Raw genomic sequence first — 15,932 nt, forward strand, 5'->3', positions numbered from 1 at the left:
AGGGTTAGTTTTAAGCCATAATTGATGTAATTTATATGTTGCATTTTGTGCACATCAAATACCCCCACACTTGAATCTTTGCTTGTCCTCAAGCAAAACTCTCTATAATGTGGCTTTATTCACTCCCAAATGGAATGAGTAGAAGAGAAGGTTTTTGGGCTTGTCATAAAGTGTCGAGAATTCCAAGATTATTTAGGTTTTATTTTTATTTATTTACAATCCTATTCGTCATGATTTATTAAAAACGTTTCATAAGATTAATTATTTATTAGGGCATAGCATACTTTTTTTAAAATTCCATTTATATACAAGTTCACATACCTCACGGGGGAATCACTCAACACTCGGCCGAAGGTGTATCTTTTTAGTGAATCACTCGAGAGCGGCATGGAACTTACTCCTACCATAAGCTTGCCAAGCAATCAATCCTCCTCCTTTTTAAGTATATACCTTTGTAAATATCAAGAGGACTTTTTGGGTGAAGGGTTAGGCTTGGGCTAATGGTGGGTGGTTGGGTTAGTGGTTAGTAAAAAGGGCGAAAGGCATAACAAACGTCGGTTTCTAAAAGACTTTTTTTTTCATATTTTTATTTTATTTTGATGAATCACTTGTGTGACAACTTGAATTTCCAAGATTCTTATTTCGCATTTATTGCACGTTTATGTGTTGTCCAGTTGTTTAATCCAATATAACGTTTTGATACAATGAATTGTGTTGTGTGATTGTGCATGGTTGTTTGTTAATTGTGACAGACTTGTCAAGTATGTGAACTTGGTGGTGAAACTGTGAAATTGATTGAGATGGTGTACTTTTGTAAAATAGAATATTTGAGGGTGTGAAGAGTGATTAGTGAAAACTTAATTATACTTAACCCTAATTCTTCACTAAACCACACACACAAGAATCCAAACACGTACTCTCATTTCTTTGGCTCTCTAGCAATCATCACCATCATCATTGCCAAGCTAATCATCACTTTGATTACACATTTCTCTAGAATCATCACAAGGTAAATGATTATTGTTTGTTGATTAATTGATTGTTATCAATTCTTGATCCTTGTAATCCTTATAAACCCTAGTTCTTCATATGATGTTTTGTGTTATTGATTTGATTCTGATTATTGTGATAATGATGTGATTAGGTGTATAATTGATGGTCTGATGATTAAGAATACATGATATGTAGAATGATTGATTTGGTAATGGGATTACTGCAATGCAAATGCAATGAAATTAGGGTTTTCACGATAGTAAGAACGTAACTGTTGTTTATATTGTTGATGTTATGCTTGATGATTTATGTTACATGTGGCCCGACCTTTGATTGTCATATAGTCTGAGTTTGTGAAATATGAAATCTAGTCCGAGGTATATCACTATGTTACCATGTCCGAGTTATTTGAGGTACATTGGATCCGAGTTAATTGCTTGTTTTGTTGCCCGACCTTTAATATCTTGTAGAAGGTCCGAGTTTCATACCTCAGGACACTAGGTCCGAGTTTCAAGCTCCACTTCTGAGTTTCTTTTCACTTAAAGGGGTCCGAGTTTGTGAGCCCAACCCATAGTCCGACATTGTGAATGAGATGTAGTCCAAGTTTGATGATCATCACGCTGTCCGAGTTTAAGGATCATCAGACTGGTCCGAGTTTATTTGATAAAGACTGGTCCGAGTTTATTTGATAAAGACTGGTCCGAGTTTTGAATGATTAAGTGATGTCCGAGTTTGTATTTGATCTCATGTCCGAGTTTGTATGATGATTACATGTCCGAGTTTGTATGATATATCATGTGTTATCCGAGTTTTGAACAGGGGAGACCCCCCCATACTTGTCTGAGTTTTGAGAGGTGCATGACCTTGTGAATGTTCATATGAAGTGAGTTGTGTGATAAATGTTGTAGAATCTGTTAAGTCTTGAATGATGTATATGTGCTCAAATTTCATACGCATGATGTGTTGTTCGAACTTTAAGTATATGCTCTCATAATTCACTGTTGTTAATGGTTGAAAAGACCGTGTTATGTTGATACCAAGTTCAGAACTTCGTGTGAGGAACAACCTGCTACTGCATGCTAGTGTTTACTACTGTATACGACTATGTGATACTGTCTGATTATGATGATACGTGTTATTGAATGATACTGCATGTTACTGTGCGATACGTTACCGTATGTTACGGTTTGAACACCAAAGAGTTGTAAACGTAATTGAACGTAAAATACTTACATCGAATCATGTGCAATACATTCTAGGTCGTGTGTAACGGACTTAGACGATTAGCAAACCCTAGAAGCAATAACATACCGAGCAAACCAAGGTGAGTTCACACCCTTACTAAGGCATGGGATTCCCAGGGCACGGGAATTGGGATTGAAGGATTGAGATTGAATAGAACTGTACTTACACTATTACTAGACTACCATACCATCGTCCTCGGTTGTGCAGGACACATACGTGCAATCTACGTACACATGTACATACTACTATCCTCGGTTGTGAAGGATACTTATACATATTACTATCCTCGGTTGTGAAGGATACTTATACATATTACTATCCTCGGTTGTGAAGGATACTTATACATATTACTATCCTCGGATGTGAAGGATACTTATACTGAATTCTATCCTCGGATTGTGAAGGATACTCACGTAAGACCTACGTGAACTTATACTTACTACTGTTCTCGGATTGTGCAGAACACATATGGTTACGAATAGTCTAGTGGTTATACAACATGGGAAGCCCCCACCAATAGAACGTACTAACGGCCCAGTAGAGCCACCTGTTACATATGAACTTACTATTATGCAGTTACTTTCTGTGAACTCGCTCAACTAGTTGTTGATCCTCTGTTACATGCCTTGCAGGTCGTTAGGTACATGCAGCTTGCACATGGAGGAGCTGGTCGTTGTGGGCTTGGATCGTGTTTACCCTGTTAAACACTTTTGGATATTTGATACTTATTTACGATGGGTTTTATTTATACGCTTCCGCTAAACATTGATAACTTACTTACGTTTTGGAAACACCTTTCATATGGATTTGGTTTGGTTAATGACATTTACTTTTATTATATATAATGTCCTATATGATTGGTGGCTTGATCCTGGTCAATCACGCTCCCAAGCGGTGATACTCCGCAGGTTGATTTTGGGGGTGTGACAGATTGGTATCAGAGCCATTGGTTATAGAGAACTTGGTTTTAATATGGGAAAACGTTTTTATTAAAACCAGACTATAACCTGAACCGTGCTCTCAACGATCCACAACGACGCTTCGCTCCACGTGCAAGACTCAACATCCTAGGTAATAAGGTTTATGTTTATTGCCTACATGCTAGAATTGCATAGAACTTTGCTCGTAGTATGCTTACATTACTTTGCTCACTACTTGTTATTGCTTAAGAACACTTACGTGCTTACACTCTTCTGTCATCGCACTATTCGCGAACCTTTCTCACTTATGTTGCCTTTGATGTGAAGATCAATGGCCGGACGAATTAACATAACTCAAGCCCAGCTAGAGGCTCTCGTTCAAGCTCAAGTTGCTGCGGCACTTGCAGCTGCTCAAGCAGGTAGTATACCCTGCAGTATAGACACACACTAGGATCTTTAGATCCTACATTAACTTTCGTATTTAACCTTGTCCTATTCGTACACAATAGGTCAACACGCGCAGCAGCCTGTCTGCACTTTCAAGAACTTCATGGACTGTCGTCCAAGCTCATTCAGTGGCACCGAGGGGGCAGTGGGACTCCTCCATTGGTTCGAGAGACTCGAAACTGACTTCGAGGTGCATGATTGCCCTGAGTCACGTAGGTTAAAGTTTGCTACTGGAACACTCGAAGGTGCTGCATTAACCTGGTGGAAAGCACAGGTTCAGATGTTAGGGCTGGCAGCTGCTAATGCCACCCCCTGGAACGAGTTCAAGGACTTAATTAAGGAAGAGTTTTGTAGTCGAGAGGACATCCACAAACTTGAGGTAGAGTTCCTCAACCTACAGATGGTGGGGTCTGAAATTGAAGTTTATACGAGGAGATCAAACGAGTTAGCCACATTTTGTCCTACTATGGTAGACCCTCCCACCAAACGTATCGAGCTGTATCTCAAGGGTCTGGTGCCAGAAATTCAGAGTCATGTGACTGCAGCTAACCTTGGCACTATCCAGCAAGTCACTCGTCTTGCTCATCGTCTCACAGATCAGGCAGTGGATCAGAACAAGTTGCCAAAACGCATCAGTACTACCACTACTGCTGCCACTACTTCTGCTACTCCCAGGGACAACAAAAGAAAATGGGATGGGCATTCCAGCAAGGGATCAGCTCCAGTTCAGTCACAGGTTCAGCAGCAAAAGACTGACCGTTATCAGAGTCCCAGTCAGCACTCTTCAGGCAACCAGGGGCAGGGTGGATATCGGGGAATTCATCCACTATGTAACAGGTGCAACAGACACCATAGTGGATGGTGTCGCAAGGAACAATGTCAGAGATGTCTCAAGATTGGTCATGAAGCAAAGGATTGTCGAAACTCACGTCCTGTAACCCAAGAACAACAACGACCGCCTCAACCTTCACAGAACCAGCAACTGCAACTACCAGCTCCACAGAACACACAGCAGCAGCCACAGCGTGGGAACAGGGGATGTTTCCAGTGTGGGGCTGAAGGTCATTTTAAACGCGATTGCCCTCAATTAAACCAGGATCAGACTCAAAACCACGACCATGGAAACAGGGACGACAACGGGGAAAGCGTTGGGGAAAGCAATGGAAACCATGACGCCGGGGCAGCGTGTACATGATTGGTCAGGGAGACGCAATGAACGATATTTGAACTTATAACTTATCTTGGGTTTTCATTATTATGTTTACGCTACTCAAACAAAGTTTGGCTCGAACATTAATCGTATTGGGTTTTATGAATTATTTTACCTACTATATTTTATGTTTGATATGATGGATGGTTTGATATTATTGAACGCACCTGCCGTATTTATGGACCTTACGAACAGGGTATGCAAACCCTATCTTGACAAGTTCGTCATCGTCTTCATCGACGACATACTGATCTACTCCAAGAGTCAGGAGGAGCATGAGCAGCACTTACGTCTTATCTTGGAACTTCTTCGAAAGGAGCGACTGTACGCAAAGTTTTCAACATACGACTTCTGGCTTCGTGAAGTCCACTTCTTAGGCCACGTAGTGAATGAGCACGGGATCCATGTTTATCCATCCAAGGTGGATTTGATTAAGAACTGGCCTGCACCGCGTACACCGACAGAAACACGCCAATTCTTGGGTTTGGCGGGGTATTGCAGATGATTCATCAAAGACTTCTCCAAGATCGCACAGCCGCTTACTATGTTGACACAGAAAGGTGTTACCTATCGTTGGGGTAATACACAAGAAACGACTTTTCAGTACTTAAAGGATAGGCTTTGCAGCGCACCTATTCTCTCATTGCCAGAGGGCACGAATGATTTTGTGGTCTATTGTGACGCATCAATACAGGGGCTTGGTTGTGTAATGATGCAGCGTGATAAAGTTATTGCCTACGCTTCGCGGCAACTCAAGATTCATGAACGGAACTACACGACGCACGATATAGAGCTGGGAGCTGTTGTTTTTGCGCTTAAGATATGGCGACACTACCTGTACGGTACCAAGCGCACAATTTACACCGATCACAGGAATCTCGAGCATATCTTCAAGCAGAAGGAATTGAATATGCGTCAACGACGATGGGTTGAACTTCTGAACGATTACGAATGCGCCATCAAGTCTCATCCAGGCAAGGCCAATGTTGTGGCTGACGCCCTCAGTCGGAAAGACACTCTACCTAGACGCGTACGAGCCCTGCAGCTCACTATTCAGTCCGGTCTTCCTGCACAGATACGAACTGCTCAGATAGAAGCATTGAAACCCGAAAACGTCAAGGCTGAAGTCTTACGCGGCTCAAGACAACGAATGGAACAAAAGGAAGACGGCGCCTACTATGTAACGGGGCGTATTTGGGTCCCACTTTTGGCGGTTTACGTGAGCTTGTGATGGACGAAGCTCACAAGTCACGCTACCCGGTACATCCAGGGTCGGATAAAATGTACCACGACCTCAAGACGACATATTGGTGGCCTAGTATGAAGGCCCACATCGCTACTTACGTCGGCAAGTGTTTGACTTGTGCAAAAGTCAAAGTAGAGTATCAGAAACCAGCGGGCCTACTTCAGCAGCCCAAGATACCGCAATGGAAATGGGAGGAAATTTCCATGGATTGATACTATATGGGTGATCGTGGACCGACTCACCAAGTCTGCACACTTCCTGGCTATTAAGGATACGGATAAGTCCTCCACTCTCGCAGACATCTACCTTAAAGAAGTTGTTTCGAGGCACGGGGTGCCCACCTCTATCACTTCGTATCGGGATGCACGATTCACGTCAGAACCATGGCAAGCGATGCACAAATCTTTTGGCTCACAATTAGACATGAGCACAGTATATCATCCTCAGACGGATGGGCATTCTGAGCGAACGATACAAACCCTAGAAGACATGCTTCGGGTGTATGTTATTGATTTCGGCAACAGCTGGGAAAAGCACCTCCCTTTAGTGGAGTTTTCGTACAATAACAGTTACCACACCAGCATTCAAGCCGCTCCGTTCGAGGCATTGTACGGACGTAAATGCCGGCCACCTCTCGGTTGGGCAGAGGTGGGAGATAGTCAGATTACAGGACCAGAAATGGTAGTTGACGCTACTGAACGAATTGCACAGATACGACAACGCATGGCGGCAGCATGCGACCGTCAGAAAGCCTACGCGGATAAGCGTAAGAGGCCATTGGAATTTCAGGTCGGGGACCGGGTTTTACTTAAAGTCTCACCCTGGAAGGGTGTGGTTCGATTTGGTAAACGAGGCAAACTCAATCCACGGTATGTTGGACCGTTCGAAATCACTGAAAGAATAGGCCCAGTAGCCTACAGACTGAACCTACCAGCTGAACTCGGTGCAGTTCACAATGTATTTCATGTGTCGAATCTGAAGAAGTGCCTGTCAGATGAGACCCTCATAGTTCCTTTTAAGGAACTCACTATCGACGAGCGGTTGCAGTTCGTCGAGGAACCAGTTGAAATCACGGACCGGGATGTAAAGGTCCTCAAACACAAGAGAATCCCTCTTGTTCGAGTTCGTTGGAACTCCCGACGTGGCCCAGAGTACACCTGGGAACGCGAAGACCAAATGAAAGAAAAGTACCCCCAGTTATTCGAAACCAATGCATCCACTACTGAGACTGAAGCTACTACTGTGGAATTTCGGGACGAAATTCCAAATCAACGGGGGGATGATGTGACACCCCAGGAAAACCAGTGAGCAATACAGCTTACCTAGCTTCCTCAGTGACACCCCAGGAAAACCAGTGAGCAATACAGCTTACCTAGCTTCCTCAGTGACACCCCAGGAAAACCAGTGAGCAATACAGCTTACCTAGCTTCCTCAGTGAGTGCGTACCAAATTTCGGGACGAAATTTCTTTTAAGTTGGGGATAATGTGACAACTTGAATTTCCAAGATTCTTATTTCGCATTTATTGCACGTTTATGTGTTGTCCAGTTGTTTAATCCAATATAACGTTTTGATACAATGAATTGTGTTGTGTGATTGTGCATGGTTGTTTGTTAATTGTGACAGACTTGTCAAGTATGTGAACTTGGTGGTGAAACCGTGAAATTGATTGAGATGGTGTACTTTTGTAAAATAGAATATTTGAGGGTGTGAAGAGTGATTAGTGAAAACTTAATTATACTTAACCCTAATTCTTCACTAAACCACACACACAAGAATCCAAACACGTACTCTCATTTCTTTGGCTCTCTAGCAATCATCACCATCATCATTGCCAAGCTAATCATCACTTTGATTACACATTTCTCTAGAATCATCACAAGGTAAATGATTATTGTTTGTTGATTAATTGATTGTTATCAATTCTTGATCCTTGTAATCCTTATAAACCCTAGTTCTTCATATGATGTTTTGTGTTATTGATTTGATTCTGATTATTGTGATAATGATGTGATTAGGTGTATAATTGATGGTCTGATGATTAAGAATACATGATATGTAGAATGATTGATTTGGTAATGGGATTACTGCAATGCAAATGCAATGAAATTAGGGTTTTCACGATAGTAAGAACGTAACTGTTGTTTATATTGTTGATGTTATGCTTGATGATTTATGTTACATGTGGCCCGACCTTTGATTGTCATATAGTCTGAGTTTGTGAAATATGAAATCTAGTCCGAGGTATATCACTATGTTACCATGTCCGAGTTATTTGAGGTACATTGGATCCGAGTTAATTGCTTGTTTTGTTGCCCGACCTTTAATATCTTGTAGAAGGTCCGAGTTTCATACCTCAGGACACTAGGTCCGAGTTTCAAGCTCCACTTCTGAGTTTCTTTTCACTTAAAGGGGTCCGAGTTTGTGAGCCCAACCCATAGTCCGACATTGTGAATGAGATGTAGTCCAAGTTTGATGATCATCACGCTGTCCGAGTTTAAGGATCATCAGACTGGTCCGAGTTTATTTGATAAAGACTGGTCCGAGTTTATTTGATAAAGACTGGTCCGAGTTTTGAATGATTAAGTGATGTCCGAGTTTGTATTTGATCTCATGTCCGAGTTTGTATGATGATTACATGTCCGAGTTTGTATGATATATCATGTGTTATCCGAGTTTTGAACAGGGGAGACCCCCCCATACTTGTCTGAGTTTTGAGAGGTGCATGACCTTGTGAATGTTCATATGAAGTGAGTTGTGTGATAAATGTTGTAGAATCTGTTAAGTCTTGAATGATGTATATGTGCTCAAATTTCATACGCATGATGTGTTGTTCGAACTTTAAGTATATGCTCTCATAATTCACTGTTGTTAATGGTTGAAAAGACTGTGTTATGTTGATACCAAGTTCAGAACTTCGTGTGAGGAACAACCTGCTACTGCATGCTAGTGTTTACTACTGTATACGACTATGTGATACTGTCTGATTATGATGATACGTGTTATTGAATGATACTGCATGTTACTGTGCGATACGTTACCGTATGTTACGGTTTGAACACCAAAGAGTTGTAAACGTAATTGAACGTAAAATACTTACATCGAATCATGTGCAATACATTCTAGGTCGTGTGTAACGGACTTAGACGATTAGCAAACCCTAGAAGCAATAACATACCGAGCAAACCAAGGTGAGTTCACACCCTTACTAAGGCATGGGATTCCCAGGGCACGGGAATTGGGATTGAAGGATTGAGATTGAATAGAACTGTACTTACACTATTACTAGACTACCATACCATCGTCCTCGGTTGTGCAGGACACATACGTGCAATCTACGTACACATGTACATACTACTATCCTCGGTTGTGAAGGATACTTATACATATTACTATCCTCGGTTGTGAAGGATACTTATACATATTACTATCCTCGGTTGTGAAGGATACTTATACATATTACTATCCTCGGATGTGAAGGATACTTATACTGAATTCTATCCTCGGATTGTGAAGGATACTCACGTAAGACCTACGTGAACTTATACTTACTACTGTTCTCGGATTGTGCAGAACACATATGGTTACGAATAGTCTAGTGGTTATACAACATGGGAAGCCCCCACGAATAGAACGTACTAACGGCCCAGTAGAGCCACCTGTTACATACGAACTTACTATTATGCAGTTACTTTCTGTGAACTCGCTCAACTAGTTGTTGATCCTCTGTTACATGCCTTGCAGGTCGTTAGGTACATGCAGCTTGCACATGGAGGAGCTGGTCGTTGTGGGCTTGGATCGTGTTTACCCTGTTAAACACTTTTGGATATTTGATACTTATTTACGATGGGTTTTATTTATACGTTTCGCTAAACATTGATAACTTACTTACGTTTTGGAAACACCTTTCATATGGATTTGGTTTGGTTAATGACATTTACTTTTATTATATATAATGTCCTATATGATTGGTGGCTTGATCCTGGTCAGTCACGCTCCCAAGCGGTGATACTCCGCAGGTTGATTTTGGGGGTGTGACAACTTGTTTCAAACAAAGTTATTTTTGATGAACTTGTTTGTTTGTTTGGTTTCATCAATATATATATATATATATATATATATATATATATATATATATATATATTTTCAAACGGAAGAGTCATTAGAAAACCGAACGTTATTACTAAAATAAAGGGAAAAATAAAAAGGTTAGGTGGGTAAAAAGGGTGATGGTTTTGGGTTAAGAAATGAAAAAGTTTAGGCTCAAAGGGGTTAACTAGGGGGATTTTGGGTAGGTGGTAAAAAAAAAAAGAAAAATAATGGTGTTGAAATAAAAAGGGTTAGTCCTAATGCCTCCATCATTTACTTACTTGGGTTTAAGTTGGTAAGGACCGGGAATGTATCGTCGTGGCAAGTTCTAGAGTCGTAAGAAACCAAGCGGCTATTCACACAAGAAACGAAAAATGAGCATTTAGTTTAAAGATGTATATTTGTATGCTCAATAAAGGCTCAAAAACTCACTTTTTGTGGGAATGGGTTTTTATGTTAAAAAAAATATATATAATCAAATTTTCACTAGATTTGTCATGCCGTTTCATAATTTTCTTATGTTGGTTCTTTTTATCATGACGCTATCAGTTGTAAACTTGTAAAAATATAACCTTGTTAGAACTTGAAATTCCCAACTTAAACTTAGACAAGTAAAAAAAATGAATTTTTTTTTTGAAAAAATTTGGGGTGATTAGCGGTTCCAATAGAGTTTTGTGTAAGGATTGTAATTAGGACTTGCAAAATTCAAGGTTTTAGCATCCCCCCACACTTAAATTACACATTGTCCTCAATGTGTCCCAAAAATAAATTTTTAGGTTGATTGAATGCGTAATAGGGTGTTAAAAAGCAAAAATTTATGTTACTGGCACTTTGGACACGGCCCGTGGTGACCGGGCACGGCCCCGCGTTCAAGTGCCAGTAACAAGATTTAACAAAAAGAAACAGAAGCCAGGACACGGGGGCGTGTTCAGTGAACACGGCCCGTGTCCAGTTACCTGACCCGGGCGTTTTCTGCAGATTGTACAGCACGGGGCCGTGTTGGCTGGACACGGCCCGTGCTGAACTTACTGTAATGAAGAAATTTTTGTCGGATGGCCCTGTTTTCGTGCATGGGGTGATGTTTCTCGTTTCCCTTGTTATCCATCACCATCCCGAGTATGTTTTATTGCTGAAAACTAAAACTAAACTAGAAAATATAAAAGTTAATCTAAATTAAACTAAGGATAGTTCCGCGGAATGCCTCCGTGGTGCGCCACGTTTATTAGGGTCCTTGGCTAGACCCACCTTATCAGGTGGTTCTGGCTCATCTTCAATTAGGGGGTCGTCATTGCCGATTGGATATTTCATTGATCGCTCAAGATCGATACTCTTTTTAAATGTCCCTAATTGAATAGATAAATTATTATACTTCCGGTTTTTCAAAGCTTCGTGTGTTTTTACAAAAGGTCGTCCCAACACTAGAGGAGCGTCATCAAGGATGACAAAGTCTGTTGGGATTACCATTTGATTTGTTTGGACCAAGACATCCTCAATTACACTGATTGATTTTATTACTTTCCGATTGGATAGAAAAATGGGTATTTGAAGTGGAGAAAAATCACTAATACTTAGCTTTTCGAAAATGTAGTTAGGCATTATGTTAACACAAAGATCTTTATCAATTGTGATATTACTAATAAAGGAATTTTGAAAGAAACATGGAACCGGTGTAATGTTAATTTCAAATGGGTCTTCTTTTATTAGCGAAGTTTGATCATTTGTTAACTTAATGCTTACCATTTCTTCGATTTTAGTGTTAGTGTTTAACTCTTTTAGGAACTTAGCATGAGTGGGTACTAAACAATGATTTTCAAAAGAAGGTGACAAGAGATTAATTTCTTCAAAATTAGACTCTTCTTGAATTTTAACGTTATCGTCCTCACCTTTTTCGTTGTCTAGCTCATGTGTCGGTTTTTCACTTATTTGTTCTTCCATTTTTAATTTTTCAACTATCGTTTCTTTATTTAATTCTTCTCTTGCGCGTGACTCCTTTTCCCTTGCGCGAGATTCTTTTATGCATCGTTCAATAGTTTTAATGTGTTCTAATATCCTATCGGTCACTTCGGTGATAGAGAAAGGATCGGGATCCTCAAAGCTTGAATCCGGTTGTTCGATCCTTAGTTCCTCATAGTACCCATATGAAGTAGATGGTTCATACCATTGTTCTTCATTGTAAGTATATGATGGATAAGGGTCGTAATTTTGTTCTTCATAGTACTCATATGAGGTGGGTTGTTCATGCCATGGTTCCTCATAATAAGTGTATGAAGGTGGTGGCTCATATCTTGACTCCTCAAAGTAAGAGTATGAAGGCTCATACCTTGGTTCATCAAAATATGAGTATGAGGGAGACGGTTCATACATTTGGTCTTCATAGGATGTGTATGAAGTCGATGGCTCGTACCTGGGCTCCTCATAATAGTTGTATGAAGTGGATGGTTGAAATAAGTTACAATATTGTACCGAGTGCGGGTTTCCACAATTAGTGCAATAGTCTCTCATATAATCATCTTCCTCATAGGTGTAGTTGTAGCCTCCTGAGTATTGATCCATAAGAATCACTCAACAGACCACAACTGAGTCTCGGGACCAGAAAACAGAAAATAAAGACTGAAACAGAGGCTGGACACGGCCCCGTGTTGAGTGTACACAGCCCCGTGTTCAGGGTCTGTATCTGGGCGTTTTAATAAAAGTTACTGGTCTCGTTGAGCACGGGGGCATGGTCAGTGAGCACGACCCCGTGTTCAGACTCTGTATCTGGGCGTTTAAAGAAAAATATGAAGCACGGCCCCGTGTTCAGTGAACACGGCCCCGTGTTTAGGCTACTGTAAATGCAAACTAAACTAAAATGCAGAAAAATGTGTGCGCGTTTTGAAAAGGTTTTGAAAAATAGATTAGGCCGTTGATTTTAAGCTTTCTTAAAATCCTTGTGTCCCCGGCAGTGGCGCCAAAAACTTGATGCGTGTTAGTGTATATATGTTTTAGGTGTATATTTTAAGCCCTTTTTACACTTTTAGCCAAGTTTTAAATTTATAAAACATGATATTTACTAACACTAAGCACACATATGGGCAAGTGCACCCATCGTGGACGTAGTATAGTGTTGGTAAGATACCGAGGTCGTCCAAGGACACAAGAGCTTTTAGTACCAGTTTATCCTCAACGTCTAATCAAATCAAAATGTTAGAAAAAGATTTTAAACTAAGAAAATAAAATTAACTAAAATGCTGAAAAATAAAATAAAAATAAAAAACAGATAGACAAGATGAATCACTTGGATCCGACTCGTGTGTAGTGTACCCTTTGATTATTTTCGCACTTTTGCAGTTGTTTAAGAGATTATCTTAGTTGTTGTAGTAGGCCCCTCTTTTGAAGGCGACGTTACCCTCAACCCAGTAGTTTGAGTCAGCAAGGATGCAATCCTAAAGGGTCGGATTATTGAAAGATAATTAATTAAGTTATTAATGCATAATGTGGTAGGCCCCTCTTTTGAAGGCGATCTTACCCTCAGCTAAGTAGTCTGAGTCAGCAGGGATACAGTCCTAAGTAGCTGGGTTAAAGTCTTAATAGTAGTTTAACTTATGAGGGGATCAAAGAGTTTGGACCCCCGCCATCCAATACCTTTGGGTATTGAAGGAGGTCCTACTAAATTTGACCCAGGTCCTTTGCAGGATCTATACACTAAACAATGGCAAGATTCTTACCAAACCGTTCCCTTAACCCCCGAACAGGTAGCCAACATACCTCCATATAGACCGTGGAGATATGAATGGTGAAAATATTTTATTTTATATAGATAATAAAATAATGCCAAGACACCACGGACAAACGATAAGGAAGAATCACCTTCAACATAAGAAACTAGTAATTAAAGTCATTAATACAAAACCAATTAAAAAGTGCAAAAGATTAAAAATAAAAAGTATTACAATAAACACTTGTCTTCACCAAGTGATGTAAGAGACTTAGGCAAACATGGCCTTTGATTGTCAAGAACTCTTACGATCAATCTTGGATCCCGAAACGACTCACACACTCTATGATGGACAATGGATGATGGTGTTGTGATGGTGGTGGGTGGTGGGTGAAGTGTGAGAGAGGTGGTGTGCCAAGGGATGAGTTGCAAGAGCTCCAAACACTCCTATTTATAGGCTGAACAGAAGGCCGGGCACGGCCCCGTGCCCGCTGGGCACGGCCGCGTGTCCATCTGACATTCTCTTTCTTCATTAATTGTAATTCACAATTACAATAAATGCGCCTGCAGCAACCTGACCACGCCCCCGTGTCCGCTGGGCACGGCCCCGTGGTGGGCAATAGAAGCTTCTATAGGTTTGTCTTTTCTACTGCTTCTTGGGCACGGCCCCATGCTCGCTGAGCTCGGGGCGTGTTCAGTCTTCTGGCTTCTTTGTTTTGCTTGGGGAGATGCTGTCGGGGGGTCGGGCATATCACTTTTGTTCCTTTTCTTGTATTTATGTTAGATTTTGCTGTCTTTTTGCTTCTTTTGTTAGTTTGAGCTCATTTAATCCTGAAAATACAAAAGGAAGACAAAAGCATACTTTTTCCAACATTAGTACTAAAAAAAGGGTTAGTTTTAAGCCATAATTGATGTAATTTATATGTTGCATTTTGTGCACATCATTGGACATCTCCAACTTCTGCCCAACAAACGGGCGTTCTGCACTTCCTTCCATATAGGGCTTCAAATGGTGCAACTTGGATACTTGAGTGGTAGCTATTATTGTATGAAAACTCGATCAGTGGAAGATGATCATCCCAACTTCCACCTAGATCAATAACACAAGCTCTTAACATATCTTCCAGCGTTTGAATTGTTCGCTCACTTTGACCATCCGTCTGGGGATGATATGTTGTGCTGAAGTTCAATCGAGTGCCTAGGGATTGTTGAAAACTTTTCCAGAAATGTGACGTATACCTTGTATCCCTATCAGAAATGATAGATACTGGCACCCCGTGGAGAGATACAATCTCATCCACGTACAGCTGAGCTAACCTATCTGAGCTGTGTGTTTCCTTAATAGGTAGGAAGTGGGCTGACTTAGTCAATCGATCCACTATAACCCAAATAGTATCATTCCCTTTCTTCATCTTTGGCAACTTGGTGATAAAATCCATTATCACCATTTCCCACTTCCAGCTGGGAAGTTTAGGCTATTGTAGCAAACCTGACGGCTTTTGGTGTTCAGCTTTAACTTGTGCGCACGTCAAACATTTGGTTACATAGGTAGCTATAGACTTCTTTAAGCCTATCCACCAATAATTTGCCTTCAAATCCTGGTACATCTTGTCAGCTCCAGGATGAACGGAGTTCTTAGAACTGTGGGCTTCTTGGAGGATAACATCCCGAAGTCCTCCATAAATTGGAACCCATATTCGTCCATTTAATCTCAGGATTCCGTCCTTGCCATGAGATAACTGCTCAGCAGTTACTCCTAATTTTTCATCAGGATAGTTAGCTTCCAATACAGCTTCCTTCTGCACAGCTAACAACCTTTCATTCAAACTATTCATTAATTCAATGCTCTTGGCATTGATTCTTATTGGCTTCACCCTTTCCTTTCTACTTAAAGCATTGGTGACTACATTCGCCTTGCCTGGATGGTATCGTATCTCACAGTCATAATCATTCAAAGTTTCCATCCATCGTCGCTGCCTCATGTTTAAGTCCTTCTGATTAAACAAGTGTTGAAGGCTCTTGTGATCAGTATAGATCACGCACTTGGTTCCATACAAATAATGCCTCCACAGTTTTAATGCAAATACAA

This window comes from Helianthus annuus, chromosome 13, assembly GCF_002127325.2.
Source record: "Helianthus annuus cultivar XRQ/B chromosome 13, HanXRQr2.0-SUNRISE, whole genome shotgun sequence".
Lineage (NCBI taxonomy): Eukaryota > Viridiplantae > Streptophyta > Magnoliopsida > Asterales > Asteraceae > Helianthus > Helianthus annuus.